Consider the following 20,898-nt stretch of genomic DNA (forward strand, 5'->3'; position numbering starts at 1 on the left):
CAGTTTAAAATTATGATTATTTTCTTCAATGAGAATATTTATGCATGTATGCAGTAGCGATCCCTTTTCAATAGTCCTAGAAAGTGGGGTTGTTACATGAGAATTTTTTAATGTGCAGTATATGTTCCAATTGCTCCACCACAACGCACTAAGATGGGTCCTCAAAGGAGGTTAGGAATATATGTTGGATATGATTCCCCACCAATTATTAAATATCTTGAGCCCCTGACAGGTAATGTATTTATTGCATAATTTGCTAATTGTCATTTTAATGATACAAATTTTCCAACATTAGGGGAGGAATTAAGAAGTTGAAAAAATAAATTACATGAAATGCATCGTTATTGTCTCATTTAGATCCCCATACAGATCAATGTGAACTTGAAGTTCAGAAAATAATTCATTTGCAAAATATAGCAAATCAATTACCAGATGCATTTATAGATGTAAAGAAAGTAACTAAGTCACATATACTAGCTGCAAATGTTCCATAAAAAATTGATATCCCAACACAACAAGTTATCACTAATGAGCCTGGAACAACGTGTGGTAGACCAGTGGGTTCCAAAGATAAAAATCTTTGAAAACGAAAAATAATTAATTGTGAAAAAGACTTGGTTGAGGATGTAAATACCCATAAAGAAACCCTCGACATGACTAGTGAGGAATGTGAAATACCTAAAGATAATAATGAGATTTCAATAAACTATGTCAGAAAAAAAAATGAAATCAAACTAATATAATTATTGATAACAATTTTGCATATAATGTTGCTCTTGATATTATATCTGAAAATGAGGATCCTAAAAAAAATCTATTGAGGAATGCTGACATAGAAAAGATTTGCTTCAGTGGAAAGAAGCAATCGAGACCGAATTAAACTCACCTTCAAAATGTCAGATTTTTGGACCTGTAGTCCGAACACTAGAAGGTGATAAACCTGTGGGATACAAATGAGTATTTGTGAGGAAAAGAAATGAAAATAATGAGGTCACAATAGTTGACTTCTCCCTTCTAGTGGATGATTATAGGAATATATTAGGTAACTACATGTTTAAAATCATTAAATAAATTATTTTGCCCCTATTTTTTAGCATCATAAAAGAAAAAAAATATATAATTTTCTTCTACTTTTTAGCATCAAACGTTAATAGTAATATATATTTTTAAAAATTAGTTTCATTAACGTGAATGGTATCCTAGATTCATTTTTTAAAAAATAAAACATAGTTTCAATTTTTATTTATTTCCAATAGTTTCAATTTTAATTTATTTTCAAAATTTAGATTTGATTTAAGATCAAATCAAATTTTATCTATAAATTCAATTCGGACACTCCAAAATTTCATTCGATTATCTATTTCTCTCATTTTTCCTTTTTTTTTCTCTCTCTCTCTTTTCTATTCCTTTGTCATGTTTTCTTTCTCTTTTTCTATTTTGTTAATAACTTTTTGTTTTCTTGTTCTTCACTCTAACTCCACTCCAACTCCACCCCAACTATCCTTCCATAATTGATAAGGTTTTTTGTTATTCCATAATCTATTTCTTTTTATATGGTAAAACAATTGAGTATTAAATAATTATGAGATTTTCTATTGAAACGAAATCTCAATCCTCCACCCATGATTACCTTCCACTCCGTTTTTTCCCTATTTATGAATATTTTTTATAATTTGGTGTGAAATTAAATTTGATTAATTGTATACATTGAGTTTTGATTTTAGATTTAGACTAGAATGAACAACAAATTGTAATTTTTCCAAACCAAAGAAATTAAGGTGTTAATCAAATTATCCAATAAAAAAGTAATATTTGTTTGAAACAAAGTTCAAAATTAAGAAGAAACATTATAAATAAGTTTTTAGGATTTATGTCAACGCAGTATATATATATATATTAGTTTAAAATAAACCTTGAAATTAGAAGATAATCATCTTTACTACGCAAATTATCACAAAATAAAGACATTAATAAAATTAAATGATAATCAAATCATCGCATTTCAAATAAATAAATAAATATTTTCTGAGTGAAAATTGTGTATTCTTTCTAAATTCAAAGAAGATTATATGAAATTAAAAAAAGAAGTAAATAATGGTATTTTAGTTAAAATTAAAGTTTGAAACTAACAAATTAATAAATCATCCAAACCAAAATAAATAAATAAAAATATTTTTTAAACTAAGAGATGATTATCACGAATTTAAAAAAAAAATAATGGAAAATATTTTTATTTTGTTCCTATAAAACACAAATGAGTCAAATATTTATTTTATTCTGGTAAAACACGTGCACCGCAGGTAATATTCGGCTAGTTTTTCACAAAGACCTGATATTGATTTTAAGGAGACGTATTCTCCGATGGTGGATGCAATTATACTAAGATATTTAATTGATTTGATTGTATATAAAAGTATCTGAAACATATACATTAAATTCCCATGAATGGTATTCAATAAATTTACAGAGATTGGATTGAAACAATCATGATGTGGTACAATCGCCTGAATGGATATTTATTGAAAAAATGATATCAAAATAATCCAATATGTCTGTGTGTTCTTATAAAGAAATCACAATCAGGATTTGATATTATAATTGTATATGTTGATGACTTGAATATAATTGAAACTTCTGAAGAGCTTTCAAAGGCAATAGAATATCTTAAGAAAGAATTGAGATGAAAGATCTCGGAATAAAATTTGGCCTTAGTTTGCAAATTGAGCATTTAGAAAATAAAATATTTATTCATTAATCAACTTATATAGGAAAATTTTTTAAAAGATTTTATATGGATAAAGCACATCCATTAAATATTCCAATGTAAGTCTTTTCATTGGATATGAAGAAAGATATATTTCAACCTCGAGAAGATAATGAAGAACTTCTTGGTCCTGAAGTACCATATCTTATTGCAATTCGTGTACTTATGTATCTTGCTAATAAAACAAGACCAGATATTGCATTTTCAGTAAATTTATTAGCTAGATATAGTTTTTCTCCTACAAAAAGACATTGGAACAAAATTAAGCATATATTCCGTTATCTCCGAAGAACAATCAGTATGGATCTGTTTTATTCAAGTAAATCAAATTGTAATCTAGTTGGTTATGCAGATTCTGGATATTTATCTGATCCACACAAAACTAGATCTCAAATAGGTTATTTGTTCACATGTAGAGTAACTGTTATATCGTGGCGATCGGTGAAACAAACTATAACGATCACTTCCTCAAATCATACTGAAATTCTTGCAATTCACGAGGCTAGTCGAGAATGTGTATGACTAAGGTCAATGATTGAACACATTTGTGAAACGTGTGACTTGTCTTCTAATAAAAACCTTCCAACAATATTAAATGAAAGCAACACAACTTCCATAGTCCAAATCAAAGAAGGATATATTAAAAGAGATAGAACAAAGTATATTTCACCAAAGCTTTTTTATACTCATGATCTTAAAGAAAATGACGATATTATTGTACAATAAATTTTTTCAAAGGATAACTTGGCAGACTTATTTACAAAGGCATACCAACCGTAACTTTTGAAACATTGGTGCACAATATTGGAATACGACGACTTAGAGATCTTAAATAATGTTTTCATGAGGGGAATAAATATATTGTATTTTTTTTAGGAGTATGTATTATATGAAATATGTACTCTTTTTTCTTCACTAGGGTTTTTCCTAGTATGAAATATGTACTCTTTTTTGGGTTTTTCGTATTAACTAGGCATATTTCATATATATATATATATATATATATATGGGCATCTAAGGGGGAGTGTTATTAATATTATAATAGAAAATAGATACTCATTGCTTAGTATCCCAAATGTCATGTGTCACCATTCATGTTGTCCATGTGCCCTATAGTTATTTATGTTTGGTGTCCATGTAAGTCAACATATATTGGTGAGAATTCCACTTTCACCAATTTTCATATTATCCAATTTCATAATTTTGGTTATTTTATGTTTTAGTTATTTTAATTTATAATTTTAGTTTTTATTTATTTATTATTATTATATTATATTTTTCATATTCGTACTCTCGTTGTTCTTCAATTTTCATAACAAGAAACTCTTTAATGAAGCTTTCTGTTGGTGTGATGTAAAGAGCGAGATGGAATAAACAAGAAGAAAAATAATTAAAAAAAATCATGAAAATAAAAAACAAAAAAATAGAAAAATGAAAATTGGAAATTGGAAAAATTAAAAAGTCACACAATAAGGTTGGAATACTTCTAGAATAGTAAAAAAAATCTATACTAGCTAAAAGGGGCTATGGAGAAGCATTCACCTTCTCCTTTTGCCTATGGTTGGTTATTTTGGGTAATTTGACAATTAAAGCAACTAAAAATCTCATTTTAAATACTTTACTTTTATCATTCACATAGATTTGGTTTTATTTATTTTTTTAGTAAAAAAAAAAAAACTATCAAATTTGGTTAAACATCCATTTTCTATAACATTTTATCAAATTTTGCTTCAAGAGATATATTGGTTATTAACAAAAATATAGAGCAAATTTGGTTTCAAGAGATTTACTGGTTTTTCTAAATTTAAAAGAAAAATCATGTTATCTAAAAATTCAAAATTTATCCCATTTTCACGATTAATTCACATAGATTCAAGAGATAGATCGGTTTTTCATTTTTTTTTCTAAATTAAAAAAAAAAATCATGTTATCTAAAAATAAAAAATAAAGAAAAATCAAATCAAATTAAGACTTTAAATCTAAATTTATTCCATAAATACCTAAATTAAACCATCAATTTGCATCAGGTATCTTTTCTTTATTTTATTCTTCTTTATGTCTTTGTGTTGGTTTTAGTTTTAATTTGTTAACATGTTCTCACTAGGATTGTGCAAGAACCGACCCAAACTGACAAACCAAACCAAACTGAGCAGAACTTACTGGTTTCATTCAGATTCTGATTTAAAAAAATAGTTCTTCGATTCAGAAATTGAAAGAACCGACAGGTTCAGTTCAGTTCACAGTTCAGAATCTTAAAAAATCGAGATAAATCAAATCGAACCGAACTATATATATATATTATTTAAATCCTACGCAAATATCCAACTCATTAACCCAAGCCCATTCTCATTACCAAAGCCCATTCCTAACTGGCTTACACTCAGTCCATCAAATCAGCTAATATTGGTAATTTAGAATTTTTTTATTATTATCTTGAAGTACCCTAATAACTAAAGAAGCATCTTATGCTCTTCTTTTCTCCCAACCCAACCACAAGCATTCTCCATCTCCCTCTCTAATTTCTTCAGCTTTTCACCTCTGCATATTCCTTTCCTTCGCCTATGCCGCCTTAAAATCTATTTTTCAGGCTCTCATCAGTCATCAGCTCGTAAGTATTGTTAGTATTTGTGTTGGTTTTCTCTCTAACTTCTTCACTCTTCCAACATTAAGGTTGATTTTCTCTCCATCTAGTTTTGTTAATATTTGTGTCAATTCTATTCTCTCAGCTTCCTCCTTTTCTCTCCACATCGTCATGTTTTACTCTATCGAAATATTTAGGGCTTCCTTATGGTATCGTCGGTTTGCTCTCCAAATGGGGAGGATAGCAACCATGGTTATAACCAAATATAACCCAACCGGAAGAAGGTTGGTTTGGTTCAAAAATCGAAACGGATGCATTTTCGGTTTTTTAGGTTCAACAATGTTAAAACCCGAAAATTTCAGTTTGGCCCAAAATCGGACCAAACCGAATCGTGCCCATCCCTGGTTCTCTCTAATACTTTTAGATTTTTGTAGCATTGTATATATATTTTTTTAATTTGGTTCACAATTCTCCCACATTTTTGTGTTGTTTTTCTTATTCTTAGACATTGTCTACAAATTTTCAACTTTAGCTATGTACTTTTTTCCAATTTATTTCTTTCTTTCCGTTAAGATTTTTGTTTTTTAGCTATCCTTTTTTTTTTTCTTTTTCTTTTTAGTAAAAAAATCATTACCAATATGTGGCATCACATTTATTTTCTAAGCTTTAGATTTTTTTCCAACTCCATATGTGACTTCTTTTCAATTTTTCATTTGTTTCACTTTTTTTTGACAAACAATGAAGTGGGGAATTAAGAAATGAATTTAGCATTGTCTTGCCTACAAAAACTCATTGAATCCACATTGGTCTATTTCTTCACTTCCTCCAAAACATAGGTAGCCCTTGGGGCTCAAATCTAAAACACAAGGTTGGAGCACATAAAGTAGACTTTCAACACCAAATTTTCCAATGTGGGATTCTCCAACCAAAAAAAGTTGGTTCCTTCTAATTTTGAAAGTTAAATTTTCACCCAACATAATTGAATTATTGTGTTAATTATCAAATTGTGTAATATTTGTGATATTTAAGATTTAGGATTAAAAAATTAAAATGAGTTATAGTTTGAGATGCCAACAAGCCTCTAAAATTGAATAGATAAAATTGTGAATTTTGTACAAAAAATTTTATTTTATTAATTAAAATAAATGAGTTTATATAAGAATTTTACAGTATTTTAACGTGTGGAAATAACACTTTTTATTAGGTTTTAGATTTAATATTTTTATCTACTAAATTGTGATTAAAAATATTAAAATAATTCAAATGTATATTTATTTATAAATTAAAAAAATATTTTGAACTACATAAATTAAATCATTTTTAACGACTTCTATCAATCTATTGAGTTGGATAATATTTGCAACTAAAAAATTAAATAATATTTAAATAATTATTTTAAATTAGAGATCTTTCTATCTCAAATTAACAAAATAATGAAATAATGCAGAATAAATATATTAACAGGATAAGAGATTCTCTATTATATTGTAATTAATACATATAAATTAAAGGTTGTAGATGACCAATCTCTTTTTTGTATTAGCATTATCATAAAGCTTTTAAATGAATCGAAAGTTTCAGTATGTCATATTGTGATTAATACTATATTAAAGGTTATAGATCATTGATCTCTTTTTTATATTAGTATTATCATAAAGTTTTTAAGTGAATGGAAAGCTTCCATATATTAGTGGAATAAGTGAGAAAATTATTTTGTCTACTTCTCATAATTATTAATAGTCCTATATAAAGATACAATTAAATTCATTAAATGAACATAATAAACAATATTTAATAAAATCACATATAATTTCTATAAATGAGGTTATATTTTAAAATTTTATAACATGTGGATCGTTTGTAGCTATAAATTAGTAGTATCTAAAAAAGTTATGAGGAGAAACATTCAATTTCCCCTTTTTAGCGGATGATTATAAGAATATATTAAGTAATTTCATGTTTAAAAATATTAAATAAATTATTTTGCCCCTATTTTGTAGGGACACTATCAAAGGAAAAAAAATCTAATTCTCTCCTAATTTTTAGTATCAAATGTAAAAGTACTATATATTTTAAAAAATTAGTTTCATTTGAATGTAAATGGTATCCTAGATTCATTTTTTTAAAAAATAAATCATAGTTTCAATTTTAATTTATTTTCAACATTTATATTTGATTTAAGATCAAATCAAATTTTATCTATAAATTCAATCCTGACACTCCAAATTTTCATTCAATTATCTATTTCTCTCATTTTTCCTTCGTCGTTTTCTCTTTTCTATTTCTTTGTCATGTTGTCTTTCTCTTTTTCTATTCCGTTAATAACCTTTTGTTATCTTTTTGCAGCGCCTAGTTCTTAACTCCAACTTCAATTATGCTTCCATAATTTGTAAGGTATTTTTTTTCTTCCATAATCTATTTCTTTTGATAAAACAATTGAGTATTAAATATTTATGAGATTTGTCATTGAAAAAGAATCTCAATCCTCCATCCATGTTTACCTTCCTCTCTCACCCTTTTTTTAATTTTCCTATTTATGAATACTTTTTATAATTGAGTGTGAAATAAAATTTGATTAATTTTATATATTAAGTTTTGATTTTAGATTTAGATTAGATTAAATAACCAATTGTAAATTTTCCAAACTAAAGGAATTAAGGTAATAATCAAATTATCCAATTAAAAAAGTAATATTTGTTTGAAATAAAGTTTAAAATTAAGAAAAACCTTATAAATAAGTTTTTTAGGATTGATGTCTACACAGAAAAAAATATTTTAGTTGAAAATAAACCTTGAAATTAGAATATAATCATTTTTACTATGCAAATTATCACGAAATAAAGAATTAATAAAATTAAAAGATAATAAAATCATCCAGTTCCAAATAAATAAATAAATATTTTCTGAGTGAAAGTTGTGTAATCTTTTTAAATTCAGATAGGATTTTATGAAATTAAAAAAAAAAGTAAATAATGGTATTTTAGTTAAAATTAAAGTTTGAAACTAACAAATATAAAACACGCGATTAGTATTCGGCTAGTTAAGTAGAAAGTTTTAAAAAAAATCTTAAATAAAGAAAAAAAAGAAAAAAAGAAGCAAAGAGGGGAAAAGATACATACTTCAAGTTGAAAAGTTGTAGATGATGTCTACGAATAAGGAAAACAACATAAAAACGTGGGAATAATGGTGGACCAAATTGAAAAAATATATATACATTGCTACAATAAAAACTATAAAAAAAATTAAAACAAAAAAAGTTAGGGAGAACAGGTTAATAAAATTTAAACCAAAATCAACACACAAAACAAAGAAAAGTAAAAAAGTAGAAGAAGAAAATGAAGAAAAAAAATACATGATGGAAATGGATGGTTTAACTAAGCTATTTATTGAGCAAGCTTAGATTTGAAATTTGAAATTTTAATGGGTTTTCTACATATATATACCCTTAATTATATAATCTAATATTACACTAGTCTTTTACATTTAATTTATTTTAGAAATAGGTTAATAGAATACAAATTTTCAATAATGTTGGTGTCTATTTACCATTAAGATCTCATCTATGTTTTTTGTGAAACAAAAAATAAAATAAAATATTTGGGGTTTTGATTCTCTCTCCCCCATACGAAGCCTTTGGGCTTCGTGCCTATTGAGGTTCCTTTTTAAAAAAGAAAAAAAAACTTTGGAAACCTTATTCTTTCTCCTTCTAATTAAACCATTCTTTTTCTTCCCTCTCTTTTTCTCTTTCCCTGCAACGTGAGTTGCAAGCAGTTGGCAATGAGAGATGAATGGCGTGGGGAATCTTCCGACGTGGGGCGAACAGATCCGACACCGAACGACCAAATCGGGGTGAGCAGATTTTTTGACGACGCAAGGTGACCGCATTCTAGACAAGATGAAGATATGACACTACTACAGAAATTGGATTACTTGACAGACATTTTTTCAATGTCATGTATACCCGACGCTTAAAAAAACGTTGGGTATTCGACTGTCAAGTATAATGTGATAACTTGGCTCCGAAAAAACGTCAAGACAAATATTTCTTGATACAATTTTCGCATCAAGAAAGATAATACACTCAACATTGGTGGTATGTCAAGTTTATTGATTCTTGACATTGATTACGTATCATATATGATAACTCTTGACGTTTTTTATTTGTCAAAGTATATGTCTTTTTTTTTTCAAATTAAATGCCCCAATTGATATTCTCATTTTCTACCTTATATTCCAACAATATAAATACATCAACTAAATAAACATTATACATTTAAGATCTATCAACTCAATATATTCACTAAAAATTCCATATGTTCAACTATGACCTTTCATATGAACACTCTTCACAAATTACAACAATATTTCTCTTTCACATGTACATGCAAAAATAAAATCTCAACTATTGCTTTTGTATACAAAACTCAACTTTCAACAAACACAAAATCTCAACTATTGTTTAATAAGTAACTCTCAACAAAGTACATTATTAAATCTATACATTGAGCTAACAAGTCAATCTGCAAAATAGAATGGGCGATAACATCAAATTTCAAATTTCAAAATATAGAAATAAGTAATCCAATCTTATATACAAAATTTCATTCAAAACTACATAATATTGGAAGCCCAATTCTTCAAAATTTCATTCACCGATTAACTCCAAATAGATTGCCCAAAGTGTGGCTTGATTCGAATGTCACTTCAAAACTACAACAAAGTAATCCAACCTATGAGAATTCAATAATAATAGTTACAAAACGCAAATTACAGCAACTATATAACAATCTCAAAAGAGTTTCAAGACCTTAATACCTATCAAAAACATCGTTAACTTTGCTAGATAATGGCTCTAATCCCTTGAAATCTTTGAATTAAACATAAAAAATTGAAAATAACTCAATTATTAGACCAATCCCTTGAAATCTTTGAATTGAACATAAAAAATTGAAAATAACTCAATTATTAGATCAATACTTCAATAGGTAACAAAGAACTATTAATACTAACCTCCAAACTTACCAAAACCTTGCCAAGATCAGTCTCATACCTATTGGATAGCAACTCAACTCCTTCCAACCCTTCAAAATCAATCTCATCATCAAACATTCAAACAAGAAAATCATTACAGAAGATGCTACATTATAGCCCAAATCACGAAGTATTTGTTCAAATGGACGCTTCACTCGAGCCTCGACCAACTTGCCTGAAAAGAAAAACAAAAGATGAACAAGAACACTCATAAAACTATAAGAAGCTCTTACTTGACAAGGGCAACGCGGCTATACGGCGAATCCGGTGGAGGACTGACCAGATCTAGTGGAGGACTAACCAACTCTGGCACGAGGACTGACCGAATTTGGTGCGAGGCTAGGCTGGGCGACTGGTGCAGATCCGGTGGAGGACTGACTGGTGGGCGCTGTATGGTGACTTGATCACGGATTACAATTTTAATTTAGCACCCCTGGCTTAAAACAATAAATCCAATGTTTTCAAATTATTCTTTGGGGTCTAAATCGAATTTAACTAAATTACCAAAAGTCCCCAAATTAAACATACCAAAGTGGTGGTTTGGTTCAAAATCAGTTCCAAAGCTTGATTTATTTGTCCAGTCAGAATATACATCAAACCAAAGTTTAATAACAAACAATTAGCCTTAATCCAAAAGGGCCCAAGTTACAAAAACTTACCAAAATTTGCAAAAGACAAAACTTCCAATCTTCAAACTTCGCTACAACCTTGGCCCAAACATAATGGGTTTTTATCAAAACTAACCCAAAATCAAACGATAATCAATATTATGCATATAAACCCATAAAATTACCCAACCTTACCCAAAACAAGGATTTTGGCCAAGATTGACGTCTGAACAGTGCAGGTGGATTGAACGGCAGTTAAACGACGACCCAACAAAACCGGCAGTTGAAGCGACTAAGATCAGGGGGCGAGCGACAGACGACCGATCACTAGCGAAAGCGACGGAAGCGGTTGGGGGCATTTGGCTACAGATCTGGGCGGGGCTGAAGACTTGCGAATGACGTGCATAGCTGAGCTGGCATGACTGAGCTGACGGCGAGGGAGAGGCACTCAGGTGTGGAGGCGCGAACAAAGGCGAGGGGAGAATGGAGAGCAGCCGGCAAGGACAGCGGTCCGAATGTGAAGGTTGACGACGGCTAGGGCTCTCGGGCGCACGAAAGAAGAAAAAAAGAATTCGGAGGGAAAGGGAGGGTCACGTGAGTGGAACGGTGAAGGAGAAGAGAAAGAGTTTTTAATTTAATTTAATTTAATTTAATTTAAAAGAAAAACATAAAAAGATTATCCTTTCCTTTCATACACAAATATATATATATATATATATATATATATATATATATAGTTAAAATCCTTTCCTCTTCCTCTTCAAAACCCAAATTTCAAAATAAAACAATTCTCCCAATATAACTTCAGGTTTTTTTACATTAACTTAAAAATAAAATTAATTCAGCATAAAACCCAGATTTTTCTATAAACGAACTAAATTTCAAAATTGGATTTTCTAATTTAATAATTATTTTTTTACTTATTTAAAATAATAAGTTAATTATTTTTTTATATTTTATTTGATAATTTTGGTAGGAGGGAAACCAAATTTGAGAGAGAAGTGAAAATGGGGAAGGAAGGGAGAAAAAAAATAAGGATTAAAAAAATATTATTATTTATATTTTACTTGACATGAAAAATATGTCAAATAAGAGTTTCTTATACTTGACACGAAAAACGTGTCAAACAAGACTATATATTACTTGTCACGAAAAATGTGTCAAGTAATGGTTCGCGTGAAAATACTCGAAACATTCTGTCAGTCTTCGTTTTTTTAACCCTTTTACTTGACATTTTTATTCCTAAAAGGTCATTACTTGACGCTTTTTCTAAAGAAATATTAAGTAATTAAAAACTACAAAGGTAATATAGATTTTGTAGTAGTGGGAGAAGAAGAGATGAAAATGGGAAGGGTTCTTGTGCATACAAACCAAGGAATAAATGTACATATATATACTGTGATATATAATCATTTATTTTATATAAATGAGGATGATTTTTTTTACTTTAGATTTATTGTTTTATGATATATACGCTTATATGTATATTCTATGTTGAGCATTAAATCCATCTATGACTTATATACTATGGTAGGTATTTTTGTTTATTTCTGACCACTTTGAATTTATGATGTATAATGTGATATAATGAAATTTATGATATATATACTGTGATTTATATTGTAATGTCATATGGGTCAGTTATATCAAAACTTTCGAATGGTACAACCATCTATTTGATTACATTTATATTTCATATATTAGTTATTTGTAAGCATAAGGTATATTTAAAAATAGCCATGGATCCGCAAGTAAAACCAACAAGTTGCCTTGAAACTAGTTGTATTTGAGTACATATCAAATATATTAAATGCATTTTCTCACTTTAGTTGAAAATTGGAAAAAAAAACATACTAAATGCATTTTCTCTCCCTATGATAAATGCATCTTCTCTCTCCAACATTTAGGAGTTGTTTGGGACGTTAAGTTAAGATATGATATTTTGAGTTCATATATTTGTGGAGTTCATATGTCTCCAAAGTTTATATATCTGTGTTTGGAGTGTAAAGTTGTTTTATCTGAGTTCACATGTCTGTGTTTGGGTGCAGAATTAGTTCATATGCAATGACATCTGGTGTAATTTTTTGTATTCTAAATAATCCTTTTTTATGATGATTATTTTTGTTTTAAACATTTTTATCCAATAATTCTACATATTTTTATTTGAATAAAATATGGATTGCATTTTTTCTTTTATTTTTTAAATTTACTTTTCATTCTTTTTGGTAATGAACAATTAACCCACTACATTTTCTTGCATGAACATGGATAAATAAAATAGGAAACAAGGAGAAATCAAGACTTTTGATTCCTAATTTTTCTCCATGAATTTCATCATCACCATTTTCTTATTTTTCTTCTTCCTAATGTTGCTTTATATTTTTCTTCTATCATGAAAGTTTTTTTAATTGAATATTTCTCAAATCGAATGCCAACAAATTTTTTTCAAGAATTCTACATTCAAATCCTTCAAAATTTGGAGAATCATCAAAGAATATATTTCTATTTTTCAGTAATTCTTGCCAGAAAATGTTTTAAAAAACAAATTTTCATTTTATGAAATTCTTAACACTTATTTTCTATGTGAATTCAATTAAGTATATATATATATATTCATGACTTAACTTTTTGATTATCGGAGACAATAATTGGTCGTCAGAGTTCATCGTGCTAAGGTGGTCATTGGAGTTCATCGTTGGAGGTGGTCGCCAGAATTTGTCGTCAGAGGTGGTTGCTTGAGTCTAGATTTGGGCGTCGGATTTGGGCATATGTAAATGGTCATCGAAGTTGATCGTCGAAGGTGATTTTCGTCAAAGTTTGTTGTCAGAGGTGGTTATCAGAGCCCAAAATTAGTTGTTGGAGTTGATCACACTGAGGTGGTCGCCAGAGTTTTTGTTTGGAGGTGGTTGTCAGAGCCAAGAGTTGGTCATCTAAGTTAGCCATGTGAACGTGGTCTTCGAAGTTGGCTCTCGGAGTGTGGCAATGGTAGTCGTCGACGAGGGCCTATGGGTGGACCCATTGAAAACATTAGAAGAATGAAGAGTTGGGGTGAGTTGGTTTAATATACTAACTCAACTCTACCAACATTTAAAGTTAGTGGGTCAAACAATGAGTTGGTATATTATGCCAACTCAACTCATCTCTTATTGGTGAGCCAAACACCCCAGCTTCGTAAATATGAGAAAAAAATATAAAAAATAGATATAAAGAAATGGGAAAAGGGTAAAATTGTCCATAATTAACACTAAAAGTCTTCTTTGAACAAAATTTAAATTTAAAGATATTTATGAAATATATAGTCCGAGATGACTTTTAATGTAAAAATTTTCTTTTTAATTTGATTTGATTTTTTAATTTTTAATTTTTAGATAACATGATTTTTTTTAAAATTTAGAAAAATCGTGAAAAACTAATATAACTCTTAGATCTATGTGAAATTAAATGTGGATTGGGATCAATTTTGAGACTATTTTATTTCTTTATTTTTAATTTTTAGAGAACGTGATTTTTTTTCCTTTTAAATCTAGAAAAATTAATATATCTCGATTTGAAATTTGAAATTTTAATTTCATTTGATTTTTTATTTTTAATTTTAGAGAACATAATTTTTCTTTTAAATTTAGAAAAATCCTGAAAAATAAATGCATCTCTTGAATCCTTGTGAAAATTTAGAAAAATCTTAAAAAACCAATCTATCTCTTGGATCCATTGAATTAAACCTGAAAAGAGATAAAATTTTGAGATTTTTTTTAAGTTTTTAGATGATATGATTTTTTTCCTTTTAAATTTAGAAAAACCAATATATCTCTTGAAATCAAATTTGATATATATTTTTTAATAACCAATATATCTCTTGAAATAAAATTTGATAAAATTTCATGAAAAGCGTTGTTTAACTAAATTTGATAGATTTTTGATTAGAAAAATCAAATAAAAACAAAATTTAAAATCAAATCTACATGAATAATAAAGTAAAGTACTTAATATGAGATTTTAAAAATTAAATTTAATAATTTAAATGTAAAATTATCTAGGATCTCTATATCCATCAAGTAAAAGGAGTAAAAGGAAAAATTAAATGTTTCTCCCTTATTGTCCCTTCAGTATAGATAGATTTGTAGGTTATGAATTTTCTATTCACATGAGGTAAGAGAGAAACTCTTAATTTTTACTTCTGCCTCGTTTATTGGATGGTTATAACTATCAAAATGAAATATACTAGGAAAATATGTTTGTAATATATGCAATTGTTTTAAAAGGCAAAAGTTAAGCAACCAATGGTTACATGCCGAAAATTGTAAAGTATATGCAAATTTTTAAGTTGAGTGAGGATTAAAAGTTAGGAAAAACATGTGGGTAATTGAATAATTTTTTTTTTTTAAAAAAAAAAAGTTAAGCAAAGAAAAACACAATAGAAAACAAACTTCTTTTTAAGTCACAAAAAACTGCACCAAATACTATTACCAGTATATTTCAACTCAACACTCAATTTTTCTAACTCAACTCAACTTACCCCTCTTTAACTTCACAAACTATTTAACTATAAACAATTATTATCAATTGCGTTGAAGTTGACACGTGTATATGTACTTTTGTTTACACCTTTGTAGACACGTTTTTAGGAAATTACTTCAATTAATCTTCTTTCTTTTTACCATTCTTACAGACATGCAAAGGAGAAGAAAGAGGAGGATATGGCGATTATGGGAGCCTTTGAAGATGATGAAATTGTATAGATGATTTCAATTCAAAGAATAAGGAAAGAAGAAATGAGACAGAGATTTTAAAGTGGTTTGATCACAAATGATCATGAAGGAATGGAATTCCTTGTGGAAGCATATGAACGCCATGACATTAGCATTCAATTTTGAAAACAACAAAATACAAAGAAGTAAACATACATATTTTCAGGATAAACAATTGCACTTAAATCATGCTTCTACTAGAGTGGAAAAGGAAGAGAAAACTCAGACTTGTGAATCATTTGTCTTCACGTATTTTCCTGATCTTGAGATCACAATCTCTTCTCTACATGAACAACAAGAACTCTTTTTAAACACATAAACACCAAAAACCAAACCTCTGAACACTACCACTCAGGGGGTGTTTGTCACGCAGAGTTGAATTGAATTGAGTTGGTAATAATTATAGGGGGAGTTAGATTGCCTGTGTTTGGGGTGCAGAGTTCGGTTGAGTTGAGCTGGAATGTTTGTGTTTAGGGTGCAGAGTTGAGTTGAGTTGAGTTAGAAAATCTGTGTTTGGGGTGCTAAGTTGAGTTGAGTTGAGTTTGAGTATCTGGTGCAGTTTTCCTAAATAAATGTATTTTATATATGTATGTATATATATATTGGTTTTTTTTCTGTTTGCTTTTTTTCTTCTTCTTGTTTTTTTTGGTATTTTTATCTGTTTGCTTTTTAATTTTTTTTCGATTTTTTCTTTTTGCTATTTTTTTCTATTTGCTAGTGTCTTTTTTTTCCTTGTTTTTCTTTTTGGTATTTTTATCTGTTTGTTTTTTTTTGTTTTTTTTTTATTTTTTCCTTTTTGCTATTTTTTTCTATTTTTTTGTTGGTCTCTCTCTCTCTTGTTCTCTCTCTCTCTCTCTATCTCTCTCGTTTTCTCTCTTTCGCTCTCTCTATCTCTCTTGCTCTTTCTCTCGCTCACTATCTCGCTCACTCTCTCGCTCATAACACTCAATTGCATAATCATTTTGTTCATATCTCCAAATACATACCATACCTATTTAACGTGAACAATTTATGAATCTTATTTCGCAATTTCTTATCTTCTTGATAACTTATAAGGTGTTTTTTTTTTAAAAAAAAAAAAATCACTATTGGTCCCCAAACTTTAGTAATTATGAGTGAGGAAAGGAAGCATTCTTTTCAATACTTATAATATATGTATCATAATACAAACACATAAATTACATGTCGTGACGTATGCAAAAGTTATTAGTCTTTTCGACATGGCAGTTCATTGTCCATTTGCTATTATCCAAAATAACTATAAATAAAATACAGGGGTACTGGTTCAAATATCAGTGGTCAGTCTATATGTTTCTTCCTAGTAGACGGAGGCAGTACCTCTTCCGTGCGTGTTCGAGTACTGTAAGGAAACAATCCGTCTTTTGAATGTCTGTGACAGGGAGGTCAATAAGGGTGACCTGATCATCCTCATTCAAGTCATCAATGTTGTATATGGCGTTTACTACTTCCTTCCGATGCCCGAACTCCAACTCATACTTCTCTTTCTGCCATGATGCAAGTCTACCCATGTGTGTGTTCTACATTTCAACAGTTGATCTCATGATGTCGATCATTTCAGCTTGGAATGAAGACCTCTTCTTCTTGCTGCCTCGAGATGACTTGGTAGGTACACTCACTCTACCTGTAGATTGCTCTGCTGGCTCTTCATCCATTCCATCTTGATTTAATGGTGATTCTATCTGGCGAACCTCGGGTATGTGACAGTCTTGTGATCCAAGTCGAATCTCATCTCCAAACTCTCTGAATGCATTCGTCGCCATCACGTATGGGTCCTTACTTGATTGTCCTACTGCTCTGTCTTTCCTAAATAAAGTGGAGAGGTCATCGCAATGGGGGAATGGCTTGTTCGACATCCCCTTCGCATTGGGATTACTCTACATTGATACACATACACATTATTGATATTTATATTATAACACGTACCCGTACATTTTTTTCTAGAATCTTACCCAAACCCAAAGATAAAAAATCTCCCTCTCGACCTAAACACATTTGAACTCCTCGTTCTAGCCGAACCCCGACTGACTTAACATCTCTGATACTACGTTGTATTGTTTCTCTAAACTCCTCACCTTGCACTCAATGGTGTTCTGATTCAGTGCGCACCTGGGCACTTTCTCATGTAGAATTCGCTCCAAGTGTTGTAGGTATCTTGGTCGAAACGCCCCATTTTTAGACCTCCAGTCGATCTCTACCAAATACAATGAGGCTTCCACCAACTTAGCGCCCTCCACCTTTGACCATACGTGTTTAGACCTCCTACCATCACCTACCATTATGATGCATGCATACGTTTGTTGAATGAAAAGATGCTATAAATTAAACACATGCACAAACGGACGATAAACTACTAAAATTATATGTTCCAATTTAACTTGTTCACACAGAGTCTTGACACAAAACATTTTCACAACATACTTGGAATGATCCATAATTAAATTCCATTCAGTAGTAAAATAAAAGTAAGCAATGAACATCAAATAATCAGGCTCTCTACCATTGAATAAACATTTCGACTGCCAAGTCATCCCTGAACTTGGTCCATTCATTTGATGATTCAACAAATTCAATATGATCCCCATCAAGACCAACTGATGTTGAATTCTCCTCATCGGGCACGTCAAGCATTGCATCGATTCCCATCTCCCTTGTGATCAAGTTATGAATAAGGCAACATGCAGTTATTATTCGACATTGGACTTGTATTGGGTAGAATAATTTTGCCCTAAGAATAGCCCACCGCCCCTTTAGCAACCCAAATGCTCGCTCGATAACGTTCCTTGCTGAAGAATGTTTCATATTGAAAAATTCTCTTCCAGTTGTCGGTGCATTTCCTGCTCCACGCCAATCAAAGAGATGGTATTGTTTCCCTCTGTACAGCGCCAAGAATCCTTCAGCATTGGGGTATCTAGCATCAAATAGGTAATAGTATCATGTACATGTTTCGAAATGCCATGTACATGTGTTGTGGCATGTACGCATGTTTAAATAATGTATACGATTATTATAATACCCTTTGGAACCTTCAATCCATATGGTCACGAAATCACATCCTTAAGAACCCTTGAATTGGTTGCAGACCCTTCCCAACCTAGCAAAACGAAGACGAACTTCCCATTTTGATCACACACCGCAAGAACGTTTGTGGCAATCTATCCCTTTCTTGTACTATATCGAGGTCGATTGATGACACTAACATTCATTTTAATGTATATACCGTCTAACGCACCTAGACAATTCTATTTCTCTCTAGTGATCATAATGAATTTAAAAAAATCTATCATTGCATGCATATTTATGACGTATTCATATAAAAAATAGTATTTTTTGTACCTGAAATCACTTTCATCTTCCATCAGTGCATGTATTTGTGATCAATTCTAGTTTTTTTCAATAAAACAGTGTAAAGTTATAAGACTGCCCTAAGAACTGCATTGAAATATCTCGAAACCGTCTCTTCGGACCTCGAAAAGTTTCTACGTATCACTCGATTCTTGACATCGTGTGCAAGAATGTGTAGGAATATAGAAACCATCTCTTCGACGTCCACACATCTTGTTGGTTCCAAATAACCAGTCGAGCGTAGCATATTACATTGAACCGTAAAGGTACGTCTATCCATTTGGGTGGTTTCTCGACATGCCAAGTCACTCTTGTAAATGAGACGGAAGAAGGTCAACTGCCTAATGCAGTGCCTAGCATATGTCGGTTGTCTCTTTATCCTTCGGTAGTTTTTCAGTAACGTGGTTAGTGTTATGAACAGCTATATTTGAGAGTGCAAAATAATTCTCATAATCGAAAAAAGGTCTTCAACAGTATCCATCTTTATAGGGAAAGGGATACACAAGTTGTTCCTGAAAAGGTAAGGTATTTGGCGAATTAAGTTTCATGATTAAGAAAGAATAGCAAACGATGTCAAGCGCTGGTACTGAGCATATTGGGTTACAGTTTAGTTTTATAGTGTTATTCCCAATGTACCTATAATAATCTAAAAATACATGTTTTCAAGGGCTGAGTGAGTTTTTTCCCTAAGGATAGGGTTAAGGGTATTTTGGTTAAGTATTTTTAAGGGCTTGTGGGTTTTTTTTAAGGGTATTTTGGTGAAGTATTTTTAAGGGCTTGTGGGTTTTTTTTTTTTCTCTTTCTTATTCTTCTTATTTTTTTTTTCCTAGATTAGCTTATGAACAATTTGTATCAGCTTTTAAACATTGTTGCCATACTCCTAGTTCCTAGGACAATTAGCTTTCACCGAAAGGTGTTAAAACGATGTATATAGAAAAGATCTACATTTTTCCATACTTTCAAAACTCGGTGAACCGATTGTATAAATATTGATGTGTATTTTTTTTAAAATTCTTATATTACTGATTAGAAACTATATTTTTCAAAAATTAAACATTGGTTATAATATTAAGACCATCGTTTCATTACAATTTTTTAATTTAAAAAAGAACATTAGTTTTCAATTTTGATTGTGAAACGATAGTAACACGTACTAAAATTAATCCTGAAACCAACTTGATAATAACACACAAAAATGTATAGAATAGGTTCTTATTGAAGTTGGAAAAAAAAGAATTGAAATGAAGGTCTTCTTAGATGAAAAAAAATTACATAACCAAGAAAAATATGAAAATATAATGTCGGCAACAATTAACAAAAAAAACTGAGAATTAGTATTCCCAAAAAAATGTGACCAACAATTAACAAATAACATATTTCCATAAAAAAAAATAATAAGTCCCCAACTCAGTCGAAAAGGAAGATACTCCGAACATCAAAATAATGAACCTCAAAGTAATTAGGAATTATTTGTGCAATTAGTTTGGGCTTTACAAGAAACACAAAATAATGATTATTTAAATTGAACTAAAAGTAACGTATGAGGGGGTGCATTTAAGTGCACCTAACCTCATTAATTACAAAGTGAAATTAATTAAAATAAATGTCAACTATAGTTTAAATAAAGTCAAGTAGATTGCAGTTAGGTGGTTTGGCCAGAGTAAATATAAATATGATAGTATAATGAATTTTAACATAAAACAGTGAGGGCCCCAAATAGAACATAACATAAGATAGATTGGTCCTTGGAAGAAATACAACTAAAATAGTGAACCAAATCATCATATCAAATTTTCTTAAAACTAA

The 20,898-nt window shown here is 29.9% G+C and overlaps 1 long non-coding RNA gene across 1 annotated transcript; it reads left to right on the forward strand.

Moving 5' to 3' along the window:
* The first annotated feature begins 5,194 nt into the window (after window positions 1-5,194).
* On the forward strand, window positions 5,195-9,531 carry LOC120091160 (uncharacterized). The gene is made up of 3 exons (XR_005485669.2): window positions 5,195-5,372; window positions 7,692-7,739; window positions 9,117-9,531. It is a non-coding gene; the product is annotated as an uncharacterized LOC120091160 (long non-coding RNA).
* The last annotated feature ends 11,367 nt before the right edge of the window (window positions 9,532-20,898 follow it).

Source organism: Benincasa hispida, chromosome 1 (assembly GCF_027475165.1).
Source record: "Benincasa hispida cultivar pf3 chromosome 1, pf3_genome.v1.1, whole genome shotgun sequence".
NCBI lineage: Eukaryota > Viridiplantae > Streptophyta > Magnoliopsida > Cucurbitales > Cucurbitaceae > Benincasa > Benincasa hispida.